The sequence below is a fragment of the Pelodiscus sinensis genome, chromosome 8, assembly GCF_052426305.1.
Source record: "Pelodiscus sinensis isolate ZL-2025 chromosome 8, ASM5242630v1, whole genome shotgun sequence".
Lineage (NCBI taxonomy): Eukaryota > Metazoa > Chordata > Testudines > Trionychidae > Pelodiscus > Pelodiscus sinensis.
In genome coordinates, this window is record NC_143059.1 from 19,469,092 (window position 1) to 19,484,437 (window position 15,346).

The 15,346-nt window shown below is 44.8% G+C and overlaps 1 pseudogene; it reads right to left on the reverse strand.

The window, feature by feature from the left end:
* Window positions 1–10,042: 10,042 nt before the first annotated feature.
* LOC149523983 (uncharacterized) overlaps window positions 10,043–15,346 on the reverse strand; it is a 30,011-nt pseudogene continuing 24,707 nt past the window's right edge.

Below are 15,346 nucleotides of genomic sequence, written 5' to 3' on the forward strand. Positions count from 1 at the left end.
CTTCCCTGGCTCGAACTCCCTCAGCCTACCGCAGTTGCCTCCTTGCAGCCTGGCCTTTTAGGGCTGCCTCCATGCAAGCCCCACTGCCTCCTTGCAGCCCCTACAGCCTCAGGCTGGGTAGCCTGGGTTTGCTAGGCCAAAGCCTCTTTCAGGAGCTGCTCTTATAGTCTCCAGCTGGGCCCTCATTCGCTGCCTTTGCTGGGCTTCCTCCTGACTCCAAATCTCAGCCCCTTAAAGGGCCAGTACAGGGCAACGCCCTGCCACAATATTATATCTGCTATATGTAACCCCTCCTGTTCACTAGCCCAGAGTGAGGTTATTCAACATAGGGGAAGCCTTGTGACTTCTTACCCAACTGTGGGAGGTTAGACCTGATTCATATGGGAGCATTGCTGACCCTTCCTCTTCACCAGGGAGTGAGGGGAAAGTGCACAGTTTGTTACATTCCTCACTCTGGCTGGGGAATGTGTGTGGGGGGAGGCAAACGAACCTGGACTTGCCCCAGTTTATGGATGAAGAAACTGATGTGCAAGAAGGAAAGCAATGTGCACACAAAGAAACACAGCAAATTAGTGGCTGAGGTGGGATAGAATCATGAGTCCTTGCCCAGAGCATTATGCACTGGACAAAGCTGATTCTGCCACTTTCACTCACCACTGGTTCCTTCCTACTGAGGTGCCCAATTCCCAGCACATCTACATTGTGGTAAAGCTTTGGCCATGCCTCATGGGTCCTGTGGTTATTCTTGGTGGTTATTGTATACCTCATAGGCTCCCTGTGGCCCTCCATACTGCCTCTTATCTTTTCTAGAGACTAGGGTCACAAATGAGCCTGGCTTATCATTGGCAAAGTCAAAGGACTGGGATGAACCCTCTCCATAGTCTTGGCCTCCTTTTCTAGGAACAGACTTTTTTAGTGGCATGGGAAAGGAAGGGGGAACCCAGCCCACACACTACTCTGGGTTCCAGCTCAGCAACTGGCTGGGTTTCCCCCCCTAACTCCAATACAACATTCTTTTCCCTGGATACTTCCCAAACACTCCCCTAGCATCTTCTCCCAGGTACATGAGGGAATCTTTCATGCTTTGACCCAATACTCTTTCCTTTTTGTAATCCCCAACTCTCCATGCAGCACTCTTCCTCTTCTCAGACTTTCACTCTTTTCCTCCCCCTCACCCCCACCTTATGTGGGGGGGAAACTTTTTAAAGTAGACCAGCACGCCTTAATTGGTTGCAGATGCCTGTTTAGCCTGATGCCTCAGGCAAGCTCCCTACAAACCTCAGGTGCCTGCCTACCTTGATTATGTGGCTGCAATCTCTGGCAGTTTACTCAGGAAAGAGAAAACCATTCACCCAGCTCCTGGCATGTCTGCTCTCCACCAAACTATTGTTTCCCTGGGTCTGTCAAAATATCCAATTGTTGGGAATGTGATGAGAAAAATTTTGGATAAATCTTTCTTGCGCAAAAAGAGGACAGAAAATATTTCAAATGAGCTGTTGTAACTCCTTAGGTCTGCTTACCTCTAAGACATTTTCTTATATGCTCCCTGCCTGAAAGATTCAATGCTTCTCTAGCGCTGCTCCTATTTACAACAGTTAAATTGTCCACTCAGGACATAGACACTATACTTCATAACATAACTGGGTACAGATTTCCAAATATCAAATACAGTGTTCAAGAGGCACTTTCATTAGACAATTTGCCAAAAATGCAAAGCTCAGTTATGGTGGTAAAACCTCATTTTCAACATATTTTGAATAGGAAAGAAATATCAGAAACTGTAATTGGTTTGTTGAAAATCCACAGAATGAAAAAAGGCCCAGATCTGACAAATACATTTTGCACAGCTTTGATTATGCACTAAGCCAAGTGCTTTTACAAGTGTCTCTTGGTCTGCCATTTTCTTCTGTAGAGAGGGGGGCAGAAAAGGGTTTTTTCATCCTATGCATCTTTTCAAAATTTCATTTTCCCTCATTCTGAGTCAAAGTCAAATGCCAAAAACTTTAAATATTTCCATGACCTGAAAATCTACAATAATAAATTCAGAATAGGTCAATCACAACATTTCCCTTTGATAATTTAAAGAAAATCCACAAGTTTTTAGAATTACTTGAGGGTCAAAGGAAGGGTGGAAAACTTAATTTTGTTTATTAAAGTCCATAAAAACCATATTCTGAGAATAACATTTAAGAAGCTAAGCAATCAAAAATTCAAATTTTAATGTTATTACCTCTGTTAATACTAAAGTTAATGATGCTGATGTATCTATTCCCCTCAGCATATCCATTATGATACAATCTTTATATTACAGTATCTAAAACATTATCACACTTTTCAGTCTGCTAGGATTTCTCATCCTTTTAAACTTATACTAATTGACAAAATGACCCAGTATATCTTAATTGACTTGGACTTCCTGAATGAAATACTCAGTTGAAGTCAATAGCAAAACTCCTACTGACAATCAATAGAGCTGAGATTTCACCTCTTAAGCTCTCATCTGTCTAAAGTACAAAACATTTTCTTTTACTCTCCTGGATAGCAAAATTATTCCATAGGGCACTTCTGCACCATGAGATAAGGTCAACTCTAGTATGGTTAATTTCTGGGCACCCGATTTGGAGAAGTCAAAGGTCTGTGTCCTCACTACAAAGAAGAATCAAATGTTATCTGAAGTAGTGCATCCCCATTAGGGAGTCTACCATCAACTCAGAGGGTATGTCTAGACTACATGGCTCCGTCGACGGAGCCATGTAGATTTGTTGTTTTGGCAAAGGCAAATGAAGCCGCGATTTAAATGATCGCAGCTTCATTTACATTTACATGGCTGCCGCGCTGAGCCGACAAACAGCTGACCAGCTGTTTGTCCGCTCAGCGCGCTAGTCTGGATGTTCCCCCTGTCGACATCAAAGCCCTTTGTCGGCAGCCCCGGTAAACCTCATTCCACGAGGAATAACGGGGCTGCTGACAAAGGGCTTTGATGTCGGCAGGGGAGCATCCAGACTAGCGCGAGAGCCGACAAACAGCTGATCAGCTGTTTGTCGGCTCAGCGCAGCAGCCATGTAAATGTAAATGAAGCCGCGATCATTTAAATCGCGGCTTCATTTGCCTTTGCCTATGTGTCTAATCTACATGCCTCTGCCGACAGAGGCATGTAGTCTAGACACAGCCAGAGTGAGGTAATGTGTGTAGCTTTTCAGTCTGGCTTATGCATCCAGTGCCCACTAGGTTCAAAATTGCTGCAGTTGATTAGAGGGGCTCATATTGGCTACATCCCATAAACCATTCCTATAGTCCCTCCCCCATTGTGTGAGATAAAGAGGACACAATGTGCTCATGCCTTTTTGTGCTTTGGTTGCCCATGAGGACACCAGAGCACTGTGAGCATGAAGCCCCGTGTGCTGGAATGCATTGTCATGCTCATGGATGTCATGATGCACCTCATAGCACTGTATTTTACACATGGTATTCCATTAGGAAGAGGATGAGGATGAAACTTGGTGTGGCACAGAGGCCCTGCTCTGGCAAGACCTGGCACTCATGCTAGCACACCCACTAGTCAATCCTCTGGACACAGTGGAATGCTGGTTCTGGCACCGTGAGACAAGCTCAAACTGGTGGGACTGCATCATGATGCACAGATGGGATGATCAGCAGTGGCTGCAGAACTTCCGCATGCAGGACATGTTCTTGGAACTGTGTGAATGGCTTTCCCCTGCCCTAAGGTCTCAGGATACCCACATGAGACCTGCTCTGACCATGGAGAACCGCATAGCAATTGCTCTATGGAAGGTTGCCACACAAGACAGCTACTGGCCATTTGGGAATCAGTTGGGGGTGGGGAAATCTACAGTAAGGGCTGTTCTCATACAAGTAGCCAAGGCCATCAATATAATCCTGCTAAGGAGGATAGTGACTCTGAGGAACACGGACAACATAGTGGAGGACTTTGCTGCCGTGGGCTTCCTTAACTGCAGTGGCATCATACTTGGCACACATACCCTCATGTTGGCCCTTGAACACCATGCCTCAGAGTATGTCAACTGCAAAGGGTACTTCTCCATGGTGTTATTGGACCACAAAGGACGCTTAACTGACATCAACATGGAACAGTCAGGAAATGTGCACAATGCTTGCATCTTTCAGAACTCCTGAATTTCCCTCATCTCTTCGTGTACACTGAAGGTCTCTGTAAAGACAATGGAGAAGTGTTGGCCTTCTGTGCACGGACAAATGTTCACTTTAAAGCAGTCACTTCCCAGAAGGTGCCCAGATGTTTCAGGGGAGCATTAAGACACACTTTCACACTTTCTAGAGGAAAGCAATCATGGCAAGGGGACTGCCAGGTCAGGAGCCTGCAGGCAGAAGGGGGGTGGCAGCAGAGGGCAATTTCCCACTGTTTCTGGTGCATGCTGGGTCCAGCAGACTGGATCTCTCAAAGACACTGCTATTTTCCCAGCCAGGGAAGAAGTCTGTGTGTGTGGGCGGGAAGGGGAGGGTCAGCTTCTTGCTGTGCTCAGCACGTGCTGGGTCCGGCACATGTGGCCTCCTAGGGAGAGTGCTAATAGGTTCTCGTCCTCCTTCATTCAGGTCGCCATGTGATGTATCAGTCTTCTCTGAATCAACGGGTATGTCTACACTACCACCCTAGTTTGAACTAGGGTGGTAATGTAGGCAACCGGAGTTGCAAATGAAGCCCGGGATTTGAATTTCCCGGGCCTCATTTGGATATAGCCGGGCGCCGCCATTTTTAAATGTCCGCTAGTGCGGACATTTAAAAATGGCGGTGCCCGGCTATATGCAAATGAAGCCTGGGAAATTCAAATCCCGGGCTTCATTTGCAACTCCGGTTGCCTACATTACCACCCTAGTTCAAACTAGGGTGGTAGTGTAGACATACCCAGAGAGAGTGATCGGGAGCATATGCTGAGTGAATGTGGCCATAAATCTGGGCCTTACACTGCACTGCTTTGTGGTACCATGATGCCAGACCACTTAATGGTGGCTTGGCATGGGAAGGTGTCCTACTGCAGAGGATGGAATAAGGCTGGCCTCTCCAAAAACCTTGTGTGAAGGATCAACGAGTTCCTATATGAGAGTTTCAAGGAGCTGTGCAGATAAGACTCCCACTCCATCTGCTGGTCTCATCCCCCTCCCCCATGCTGTGTAGGCAGAAAGCACTGCACCTCACATCCCATTGCCTGAACCCACATGTAGTTAGACAAAGTTTATGAATTCACCAAAAGTGATCTCCCCAGAGTCATTGAAGTCTTGGGGGATTTCCTGGGATGGGGGGATTGGCTCTGTCATGACTAGCTCCTGGCTCTCAGGCATCAACAGTTGGTTTGTCTCTTTCTCTTCCTCTTCCTCCTCCTCCTCATGCCCCTCTGCCATTCCACTCTCCTTCAGGCTGACACCAGGTATGTCTTGTTTGGACTCGACGACCAGGCTGGGGATACTGGCTGCTCCCCCTGTCCAGAATGGTATACAGCTGGTCATAGAAGTACCATGTGTTATATGACTGCCTGAGCTTTTTGATCTTTACCCTACACTGATGGGCATCCCTGGAATAGCCTTTAGATGCCACACAAGTTGTGATCCTTGATAGTTCAGAGCTCAGGAAGGATGGCTTCATCTCCCCACTCCTCAATGAAGTCCAAGATTTCCCAGACACTCCAGGCTATGTACTGGGAGATTTTGGCAAATCTAGTAAATTGCTTACTGCTAATAGCCACCAAGCAAGCAGGCCCAAAATAGTCCTAGACAGCAGCCTGAGCATGACAAAGTTGGGGGGGAAAGGGGATTTGGGTGCCACAGAGAGCACGGCTTGATCCTGTGTCCTTCCTGATGGCCAAATTTCTATTGAAATGGCTGCGCAATGCATTTAGAAAACAGGAAGCTTGTCTAGATGCCCTACGGGATATATTTGACAGGGCCCCCAGGGCATGCAGTCTCTAAAAAAAAACCCCACATCTGGATAATTGATGATAAGAAGAAAACCTCTTGCCTAACCTTTACAAAGTTTTTGACTGATGTGTTTTTGTAATACTAACAGATAAATAGTGAAGAAAAGTTTGGGATAGTTGGACTCTTTGAGGACTCTTGGGATTCTTTGTGGTCTGCATTTGGACACATCTTCGGTACTACCAACAGATGGAAGACTTGACCATCAGAAGCCTGCTGGGGTGTCACTTGAAAGCCTCATTCAACTTCGGTAATTATCGATGTTGGGGGTATTGTACTAGCCTGTTGCAGATGTGTATACGTACTTGAGCCTAAAGTTTAGCTTTAAGTAAAAGCACTCTTATGTTGTCCTGTTTATACCATCCATCTATCAGTCAGATGGCCATGTTTCCCTTGAATTATTTCCTGATACCACCTTGCAGAGGTTTGGGTTGAAAGCACCCCAGGTAACAACTAGTGCTCTTCTGTGCTCCTGGGAACTTAGAGTACACAGGAGCAGAAGTACTTGAAGTCATTGCAGTCTTCAAAGGATTGTTGGCAAAACTCATCTCATTGTGTACTGCAGTGTGCTGCTCACTCACAATGCTGGCCATGTGGGACAGGCCATTCTACTTTTCTACAGAACTTTTCGAGCTCACAGGGAGAGCAGTAGAGGTGGAATTCTGGCCAGAGTGTCAGAGTAGACAGCTGCAGGAGGCCTCCCAGAAACCAATAGCTTCACATTTCTGGCAATGCAGCATCTATTCTAGCAGAGCTTCGGCTGTGCAAAGTCGAGAAATAGCATTACTCTTGGTGAAAAGCAGGAAGTACAAAAATCAACTACAGCACTCCTAAAGGCAGTGTAACAGACTTGATTGTGTAGATGCATCATTTAGAAAATCAACTAAACAAGGTTGAAGGTTGATGTAAAATCCTAGTGTAGACCAGGCCATAGTGAGCTCCATCTGAGTTGACATTCTCACCAGTGGGTGGTTCCATTGTTTACACAGAGCTCATTAAAAATCAGAGACCTCTCTGTACACTTATAGGGGGTAATTACACAAGGATAAGTTCACTTTTATTCTCATAATTCAGATGGAAAAGCCCCTAATGTTGGCTTTCTTTGATGTTTGAATACTTACTCTTCTGATGTTTATATGGAATTTCCTTTATTTTTAATGAGAAAAATATTTTATTAAAAAAAGATATTCAGCACCATTGAAACTTGAAAGTCAGCTGGCTTGCAACCAATGGGCAATATCTCTATGAAATTCCATCTTCTGGAGCTAGACACCACCAAAACTATTTGCCTTATGCTCTTTATGAGGTGCTCAATTTCATCTCCTGTAAACACTGGGAGCTGTTTAATTTTAATTTGTTGTGCTATGTTAGAATCATAGAATCATAGAACTTGAAGAGACATCAGAAGGTCATCAAGTCCAGCCCCCTGCTCTAGGCACGACCAATTCCAACTAAATCAACCCGGACAGGGCTTTGTCAAGCCGAGACTTAAACACCTCTAGGGATGGAGACTCTACTACTTCCCTAGGTAACCCATTCCAGTGCTTCACCACCCTCCTAGTGAAATAGTTTTTCCTAATATCCAACCTAGACCTCTCCCACCACAACTTGAGACCATTGCTCCTTGTTCTGCCATCTGTCACTACTGAGAACAGCCTCTCTCCATCCTCTTTGGAACCTCCCTTCAGGAAATTGAAGGCTGCTATAAAATCCCCCCTCACTCTTCGCTTCTGCAGGCTAAACAGACCCAAGTCCCTCAGCCTCTCCTCATAAGTCATATGCTCCAGCCCCATAATCATTTTGGTTGCCCTCCACTGGACCCTCTCCAATGCGTCCACATCCTTTTTGTGGCGGGGGGGGGGGGGGAGGCCCAGAACTGGACACAATACTCCAGATGTGGCCTCACCAAAGCTGAATAAAGGGGAATGATGACATCTCTGGATCTGCTGGCAATGCTCCTCTTAGTGCAACCTAATGTGCCATTAGCCTTCTTGGCTACAAGGGCACACTGTTGACTCATATCCAGCTTCTCATCCACTGTAACCCCCAGGTCCTTTTCTGCAGAACTACTACTTAGCTGGTTGGTCCCCAACCTGCAACAATGCTTGGGATTCTTCTGTCCCAAGTGCAGGACTCTACACTTGTCTTTGTTGAACCTCATCAGATTTCTTGTGGACCAATCCTCCAATTTGTCTAAGTCATTCTGTACCCTATCTCTGCCCTTAAGCGTATCTACCTCTCCCCCCAGCTTAGTGTCATCCGCAAACTTGCTGAGGGTGCAATCCATCCCCTCATCCATATCATTAATAAAGATATTGAACAAAACCAGTCCTAGAACCGAACCTTGGGGCACTCCGCTAGAAACCAACCGCCATCCTGACATCAAGCCATTGATCACTACCCGCTGGGCCCAGCCTTCTAGCCATCTTTCTATCCATCTTACCGTCCATTTATCCAATCCACAATCCCTTAACTTGCTGGCAAGAATATTGTGGGAGACTGTATCAAAAGCCTTGCTAAAGTCAAGGTATATAACATCCACTGACTTCCCCATGTCCACCGAGCCAGTTACCTCATCATAGAAGCTAATCAGATTGGTCAGGCACGACTTGCCCTTTGTGAATCCATGCTGACTATTCCTAATCACTTTCCTCTCATCCAAGTGTCTTAATATGGATTCCTTAAGGATCCCTTCCATGATTTTTCCGGGAACTGAGGTAAGACTGACCGGCCTATAGTTCCCTGGATCATCCTTCTTCCCTTTTTTGAAGATGGGCACTACATTTGCCTTTTTCCAGTCATCCGGGATTTCTCCCGATCTCCAGGACTTTTCAAAGATAATAGCCAAAGGCTCCACAATGACATTTGCCAACTCCCTCAGTACCCTCAGATGCACTAAGTCCGGACCCATGGATTTATGTACGTTTAGCTTTTCTAAATAGTTCCTAACCTGTTCTTTACCCACCATCTTGCGTCACTTGGTGCAGAAGTCCAGGATCCGACCTTGTCCGTGAATACAGAGGCAAAGAAAGCATTGAGTACTTCAGCTTTCCCCACATCATCTGTCATGTTAGTAGAATAAATAATGTATCCATAGACTACTACCAATTTCCCTCACTGTGGCTAAATAAATCTAATGTTAACATGACATTTAATATAAAGCTCAGTCTTCTAAGGTGTAGAACACTATGGTCCAAATCCAAAGTATTTAATCAAGTGCTTAACTTTAAGCATGATTAATCCCATTGAATTGGGACTACTGATGAATTATGTAAATTCAGTGGGATTACTTGTGCATAAATTAAGCATTGAGTATGTGAGCTAAGGCCTTGCAGTCAATAAGGAGTGTTACATCCATAGCTTTCAAGGATAATGAATCCAGTCATGTCACAGAAATTACATGCTTCTACTCATCTTTTTTTTTTTTTTTTTTTTTTTTTTTGCATGTGTTTGAAAGAGTGTGGATGATTTATGGGAGCATTGCAGGCCATGTTGGAGGGTGGGGTTCTTTATGCAAAATTATTTCATTATTTATGGAAGCGTAGAAACAAAAGAGTTATTTAATTCTACAGTATTGAACTTTTTCACACAAGGCTGCTTAGGAATCAGAACAAGTGTCTCATCCTTGAGCAACAGTTATAATTTACTTTAGAAATGAGACAGCTGCCTGCAGGTAATGGGAATATGAGGGCTATGTTGTGGGAAGGATTTATTGTAATTAGTTGTGCTCAACGTACTTTCAATTTCAGTGAGGGGTTCAGCTCTTGTAATACACTTTAAAAAGGCAATGGACACTATTGAAACCCCATTCAAGACTTTTAGAGCTGACAGAAAATATTTAGCTCAGGTATTCAGGGTTCCCCAGTGTAAATTTACTTGTATCATTATAAAAACCTCTCTCCCTTGATGTGAACCTAATGAAACCACACTTAATTTGTAATTTTGTATAATTATACTTCTTGATCAGGCAGATGGATATGAATTCAGAATCACTAGTGGGTTCTCCATTTCTTACATCATCCAGTTCTCAATTGTCTCTAATGGTTAACTTTGGGAGATTTATACTAATCATTTTGCTTTAATACTTGTGAAATTCTACCAGGTTTATGCCAATGAACTGTCCTAAGGAGGCAGATTTGGGATAATCAATGTCATGTTGCTCATTGAGATACTCATTTTCAAAGCTAGGCTACTGAAGTACTGAACCTTCCAAGTTGTATTAAGATGAGATAATTAGGGGAAATATTTTCTTTGTATCTAATGGGATTCCAGCTGCTATTTGATTTCCAGACAGTGGCTCCAGCATATATGACTCCAAGTCTTTGATACCTTCTCATCCTCCCTGCTTCTCTTGAGCCCATACTAGTTGTGTCTTGGATCTTTGTTATCTATCTCTTATCTGTCTAAATATACAGCTAGGGAACTATGGGTGCTAGGTGTGTTACCCCTGTCTTGAAGTAGTATTAACAAATACCAAATACATGTTCAAAAGCTTCAGGGGGTAGCCGAGTTAGACTGTAACTGAAAAAACAATGAATGGCTCACAGCTGTACAATGAATGTTACAGGCTAACAAAACATGTAGATGATATCATGAGGTTTCGTGGGCACAACCTACTTCTTTAGATATCATACTCTAAATATAGAGTCTCTTCTTGACTTTATCCTTAACTACAGTTTCCAGTTTGTGGTCTGATTTCCACTCATTTCTTGCAGTCAGATATTTGTCTCTGTCTTATTATCATAAGAGCTGGTTCTCCCTACTCTTCCTTTAGCCCAGCATTTCCCAAACTATGGGCCGCGACCTGGTACCGGTCCGTGGGAAAAAAATACCGGGCCTCAGCGTGGCTGATGTGGTGTTCCAGGCTCCTGGAGTGCCCATGCGGCACCAGGTCCCCCAAGCCCTGGGCCAGGCTGGGCGGAGGATTCAGCTGGATGTTCTGGGCTCCAGGCAGAGGCATAGCGAGTGGAGAGCAGGGGGAGCAGTTGCCCCAGGGTGCCATGCTAGGGAGACACCAGGCTGGGCTGCAGGGGTGTGGGGTGCTGGGCTCACCTGGGCTGTAGGAGGAGGGAGGTTTCAGGAACTGGGCACTGGACTCGAAGGGAGGGAGGGAGGGGCGGGCAGGGAATCAGTGCCGGGCTCAGCATGTCTGCGCAGTTTGCGGGGAGGTGCAGGGAAATGGAACTCAGCTGGGCTGTGAGAGTGAAGAGGTGCAGGCTCCTGGACTGAGCTGGGCTGGGCTGTGAGAGGAGGTGGGGAGGGGTGAGGTGTGGAGCTCAGTTTGGCTGCAGGAGGAGGGAGGTGCAGGGAACCGGGGCTAGACTCAATCAGAGATGGGCTCAGCAGTTCTGTGGGGCTTGTGGGGAGGTGCAGGGAAACAGTGATGTGGGGGAGGCATGCAGGGAACCAGTGCAGGGCTCAACTGGGCTGAGGTGGATGGGGAAAGGCATAGGGAACAGAAGGGCAGCTCAGCTGTGAGGGGCTGCAGGAAACTGGTGCTGCACTCCCTTGAATTTTGGGGGATGGTTTTGGGGGAGGTGCAGGGAACCAGCAGGGGTGGGCAGCTCAGTTGGGTTGCAGGGGAGGGAGGTGCAAAGAAGCCTAGTGGGGAGGGGAGGAACCAGGAGTCCTGAAATGACCTCCCCTGGTCCAAAAAAATCCCTCATCTGGGACCGGTCAGGTCCAGAGGGTGCCAGACCAGGGAGATCCAACTCCTACCCAAGTCCCCTCCTTGCATCCTCCCTTCTAGCCAGATACCCTACCCCCAGTCTGCTCCTGCTTCCTCCTCCCAGAGTGCCCTTGTGGCACCAGGTCCCCCAAGCCCTGGCCCAGGCGGGGCGGAGGATGCAGCTGTAATTTATCCAAACCATATTCCCTTAACTTGCTGGCAAGAATATTGTGGGTGACCGTATCAAAAGCTTTGCTAAAGCTGGCACTGGGGGCTTTGGGAGGACCAGAAACACCTTATTTTCATATTCATCATTTGTTTAATGAATATGCAAATATGCAAATGAACAGGGCTCACCAAGGTGCAGCAAGCCCCGCTCACCAGCCGCACTGTCCAGCGATCTACGCATGCGCAGATCACCCAAACCTGGCTCTTCCGGGTTGTAATCTACTTGCCATAGGCAAGTAGATTACATAGTTTGTCAAGCCCTGCTAATGAATGTTACCATCCGTCCTCCAAAAGCTCGTGAATGGATTTACTGGTCCCCATGTCAAAAAGTTTGGGAACCCCTGCTTTAGCCATTTCTCATTCTTTACCCACTCATCCTCTGCTTCAGAAAACATACCTTTTGCTTTAATGCATGAAAAGTTATTTCAAATACAGCGCTGGTCATGGCCTATGAGATTCCGATCCAGATACTGAACACTGAGTATGATCCTACCATTTTTCTATACACAAACCATCAATATTATATTTAAAGAACAACAAAACTAGCGAGAATAAAAAACAAGTATCCATATGAAGGTACTTGGTGTCACTTATGACACTCTGATCAGAATTATGGTCCAAAAAGGATCCCTCTGGTGCATATTTTCTGAATAGAGTGATGGCACATAGAAATTTAAAAATGCTACACTGAAGACAGAAGCTACATACACAATAAGCCAATGTTAGAGTAGGGACCAATTGCATAATTCAGATCCAGATCCAATTTTCATTTGTGACTTTTCCTCATCCCAAAAAATTCAGGAGTAGTTGACCTGGATTTTGCTCAGGCCCATTTTAAATTGTGGAAAAAGTGAGCTTGCTTGCTAGATTGCTTTTTCTATGGTCTCTCATCTTGCTTGTAAATGCTTTCAAAATTAAAGCTCAGCAAAAACTACCACACCAAGGTTGTAGTATGTGATTGGTGCTGGTAAAAGAAAATCCTCTTCCATCAGAATGCAGAACTGTTTTATCATCTACAAACTAAGAAATATCTTAACTGCTGTGCCTCCCACTTAATGTTCATAGTTATATATGTTACCACTGCACACGATAACTATTGTATTTGTGTGACAGGGAAAGTATTTTTGCACAATCATTCCTTCTGTGACATACATTGTTGCAAACAACATTGTTAGTTCTGTGGCATATTCTACAATTGAGCTCCTTTCTCTTCAGTTCCTATTCCCTGTCATGCTAGCTCCTTGCAAATTGAAATTTTTAAAGAAGTTTAATTAGCATAGTTTTATGAAGCTCATGAACAAACAGAAAGAAATATAGGGAAAATATACCTACTGCAGAGATACACATGTTAAACAAGAATGCAGGTTGAGAAAAGATTAAATACATGTCTAGAAGACTCCATTTGTGATAAACAGCCTTCATCTTATTATGCACGTACAGGCATTTGTCCATCACCTGCAGGTTAGTGTGAATTATAAATCATAATCTCAAGTCCGTTCTTCTTAGTCATCAGCATTATAGACAGTCAAAACTGGCCTCACAGTGGGCTTTCAGAGACCCTATGGAAGGCTGGCCATTACCCATTCATCAGGCAAGGTTTCTTAGAGGGACTGGTAACTCATAGAAATGAACTCTCTGCCTCCTCCTCAGAACAGCTATGTTTGATGCAAGAATAACTTCAGTCCACGGACTTTCCATACACCTGATTGCCACTTATGATTCTCAGCATGGGACAAAAGCATGACTACACAACATCCAAAAAGAACAAGGAGTTGGGTGGCCATGTCATCCTCCTTCAGTGAAGACTTTCCCTCAATATAGGCAGGCTGTTGAGGGTCTGTGAGCTATACCCTCCATGCTACTGAATCTAGCATTAGAGTTATGTTCCAACAAAGAGAATAAATCAATCTTAAAAGCTCTCCCCATTCTAAAGTTTCTAACATTCCTGTTTTCATTTCAGTCTGACTTACAGCTCACTGTGAGAAAATCCAGAGCTTGAAGCATTATACTTTATCTTAAAAGGGATACGCCAAAATGAACAGTGCATGCTTTGGACAGTTAAATTACACAAACTAGAAAGAAGGGTAGAAACATATGCATGCATTTTGGGACCTCAACAATTGCAGAAAACAAAATAGAGTGTAAAGATTTAAATAATGACTAGACAAAATATTGTGCTTTGAAGCAATTCTTGAAGACACCTGGCTCAGTATCATAATTAATTATCATAACAAAGGACCAGATCTTGTATTATCAGAAAAGTAGAGGGACCCTAAGGTCATCCAGTCTATTCCTCTAGCATCTATTTCTTAAGCTAGTGTGAGTCAGCACAGCTCAAATGAAGACAGCAAAGCTATGCCAATTTATTCTGACCTTTTATTATTATACAAATTACTATATAAAAATATGGACAATTTGGTTCTACTGAACTAACAAAAATTAAAATGTGTATTGTAGGAGGTGGTATAACTCATTTGAAGTCTGTTAGCACATGTAGTACTACATGAGACTGGATTTGGGAGATTATTTCTAAACAAGATTATTTCTAAACAAATGAGATAACTTCTGCAATAAAAGTACTTTCACAATCTGGAGGTTGATACATGAATAATGGGACGCCAACTGACATACTGGGGTTTCCCTGAGCCTCTCCTGCTCCACCAGCCTGGATTCCATCTCCCTGCTTTGCTGAATTAGGTTTTCTAGCCTTTTGCAGCACACACAAGTAGGGCTACACCCAGCTGCATACCCAAACTGAAGTCAGCTTTGTGTAATGGAACTTACACAGTGTTCACGTGCACACCAATTTTGGGGGATAAACCCCAAATAATACCACCATGTGCTATATTGAAAGATCTATGGAGTGCGATCTTATCAAAATTCACCCTCTCCCTCAATGTGAAGAGAGATATACTCTGCCCAGGTAGAAAGTGCACAAACTGGATTTAAAAATAAAAGAAAATTATTAACTATAAAGAGGAGATTTTAAGTGAATATAAGGGGTAGGAAACTGAATAAATTACTGAGCAAATATAACAAATCACACACATTAAACTTAATACACTAAAGAAATTGGCTAGAAATACAGGTTGAAACGCTCTTAAATGGGATTCTCCGGTCTGGCAACATCTATGATCTGGCATGGATGTTGCAGGATTAGAGAGTCCCAATGGAGGGCTAGGGGCAAGGATTCCTGCAGGGCTGGCAGGGCAATGGGCTGCCTGCAGAAAACCTGCTGGTAGCGTGTGGCAGCAGGTCTGACCAGTGGGCCTGGGCAACACACGCATGGTACCTGGTTGGGCTATAGCTCAGTGGGGCAGGGATACTCAGCATGTGGCTCCCTGGGAGACCCAGACCCCCAGCACAGCACATACACCTGCTTGGTAGGACCCAGAGCCCCAGAACAGTGTGCACAGCTACCCAGCAGGACCTGGAGCCACGGCAATGATGGCTGCCCAGTGAAGGCAGCAGGGCAGCAGGGCCAGC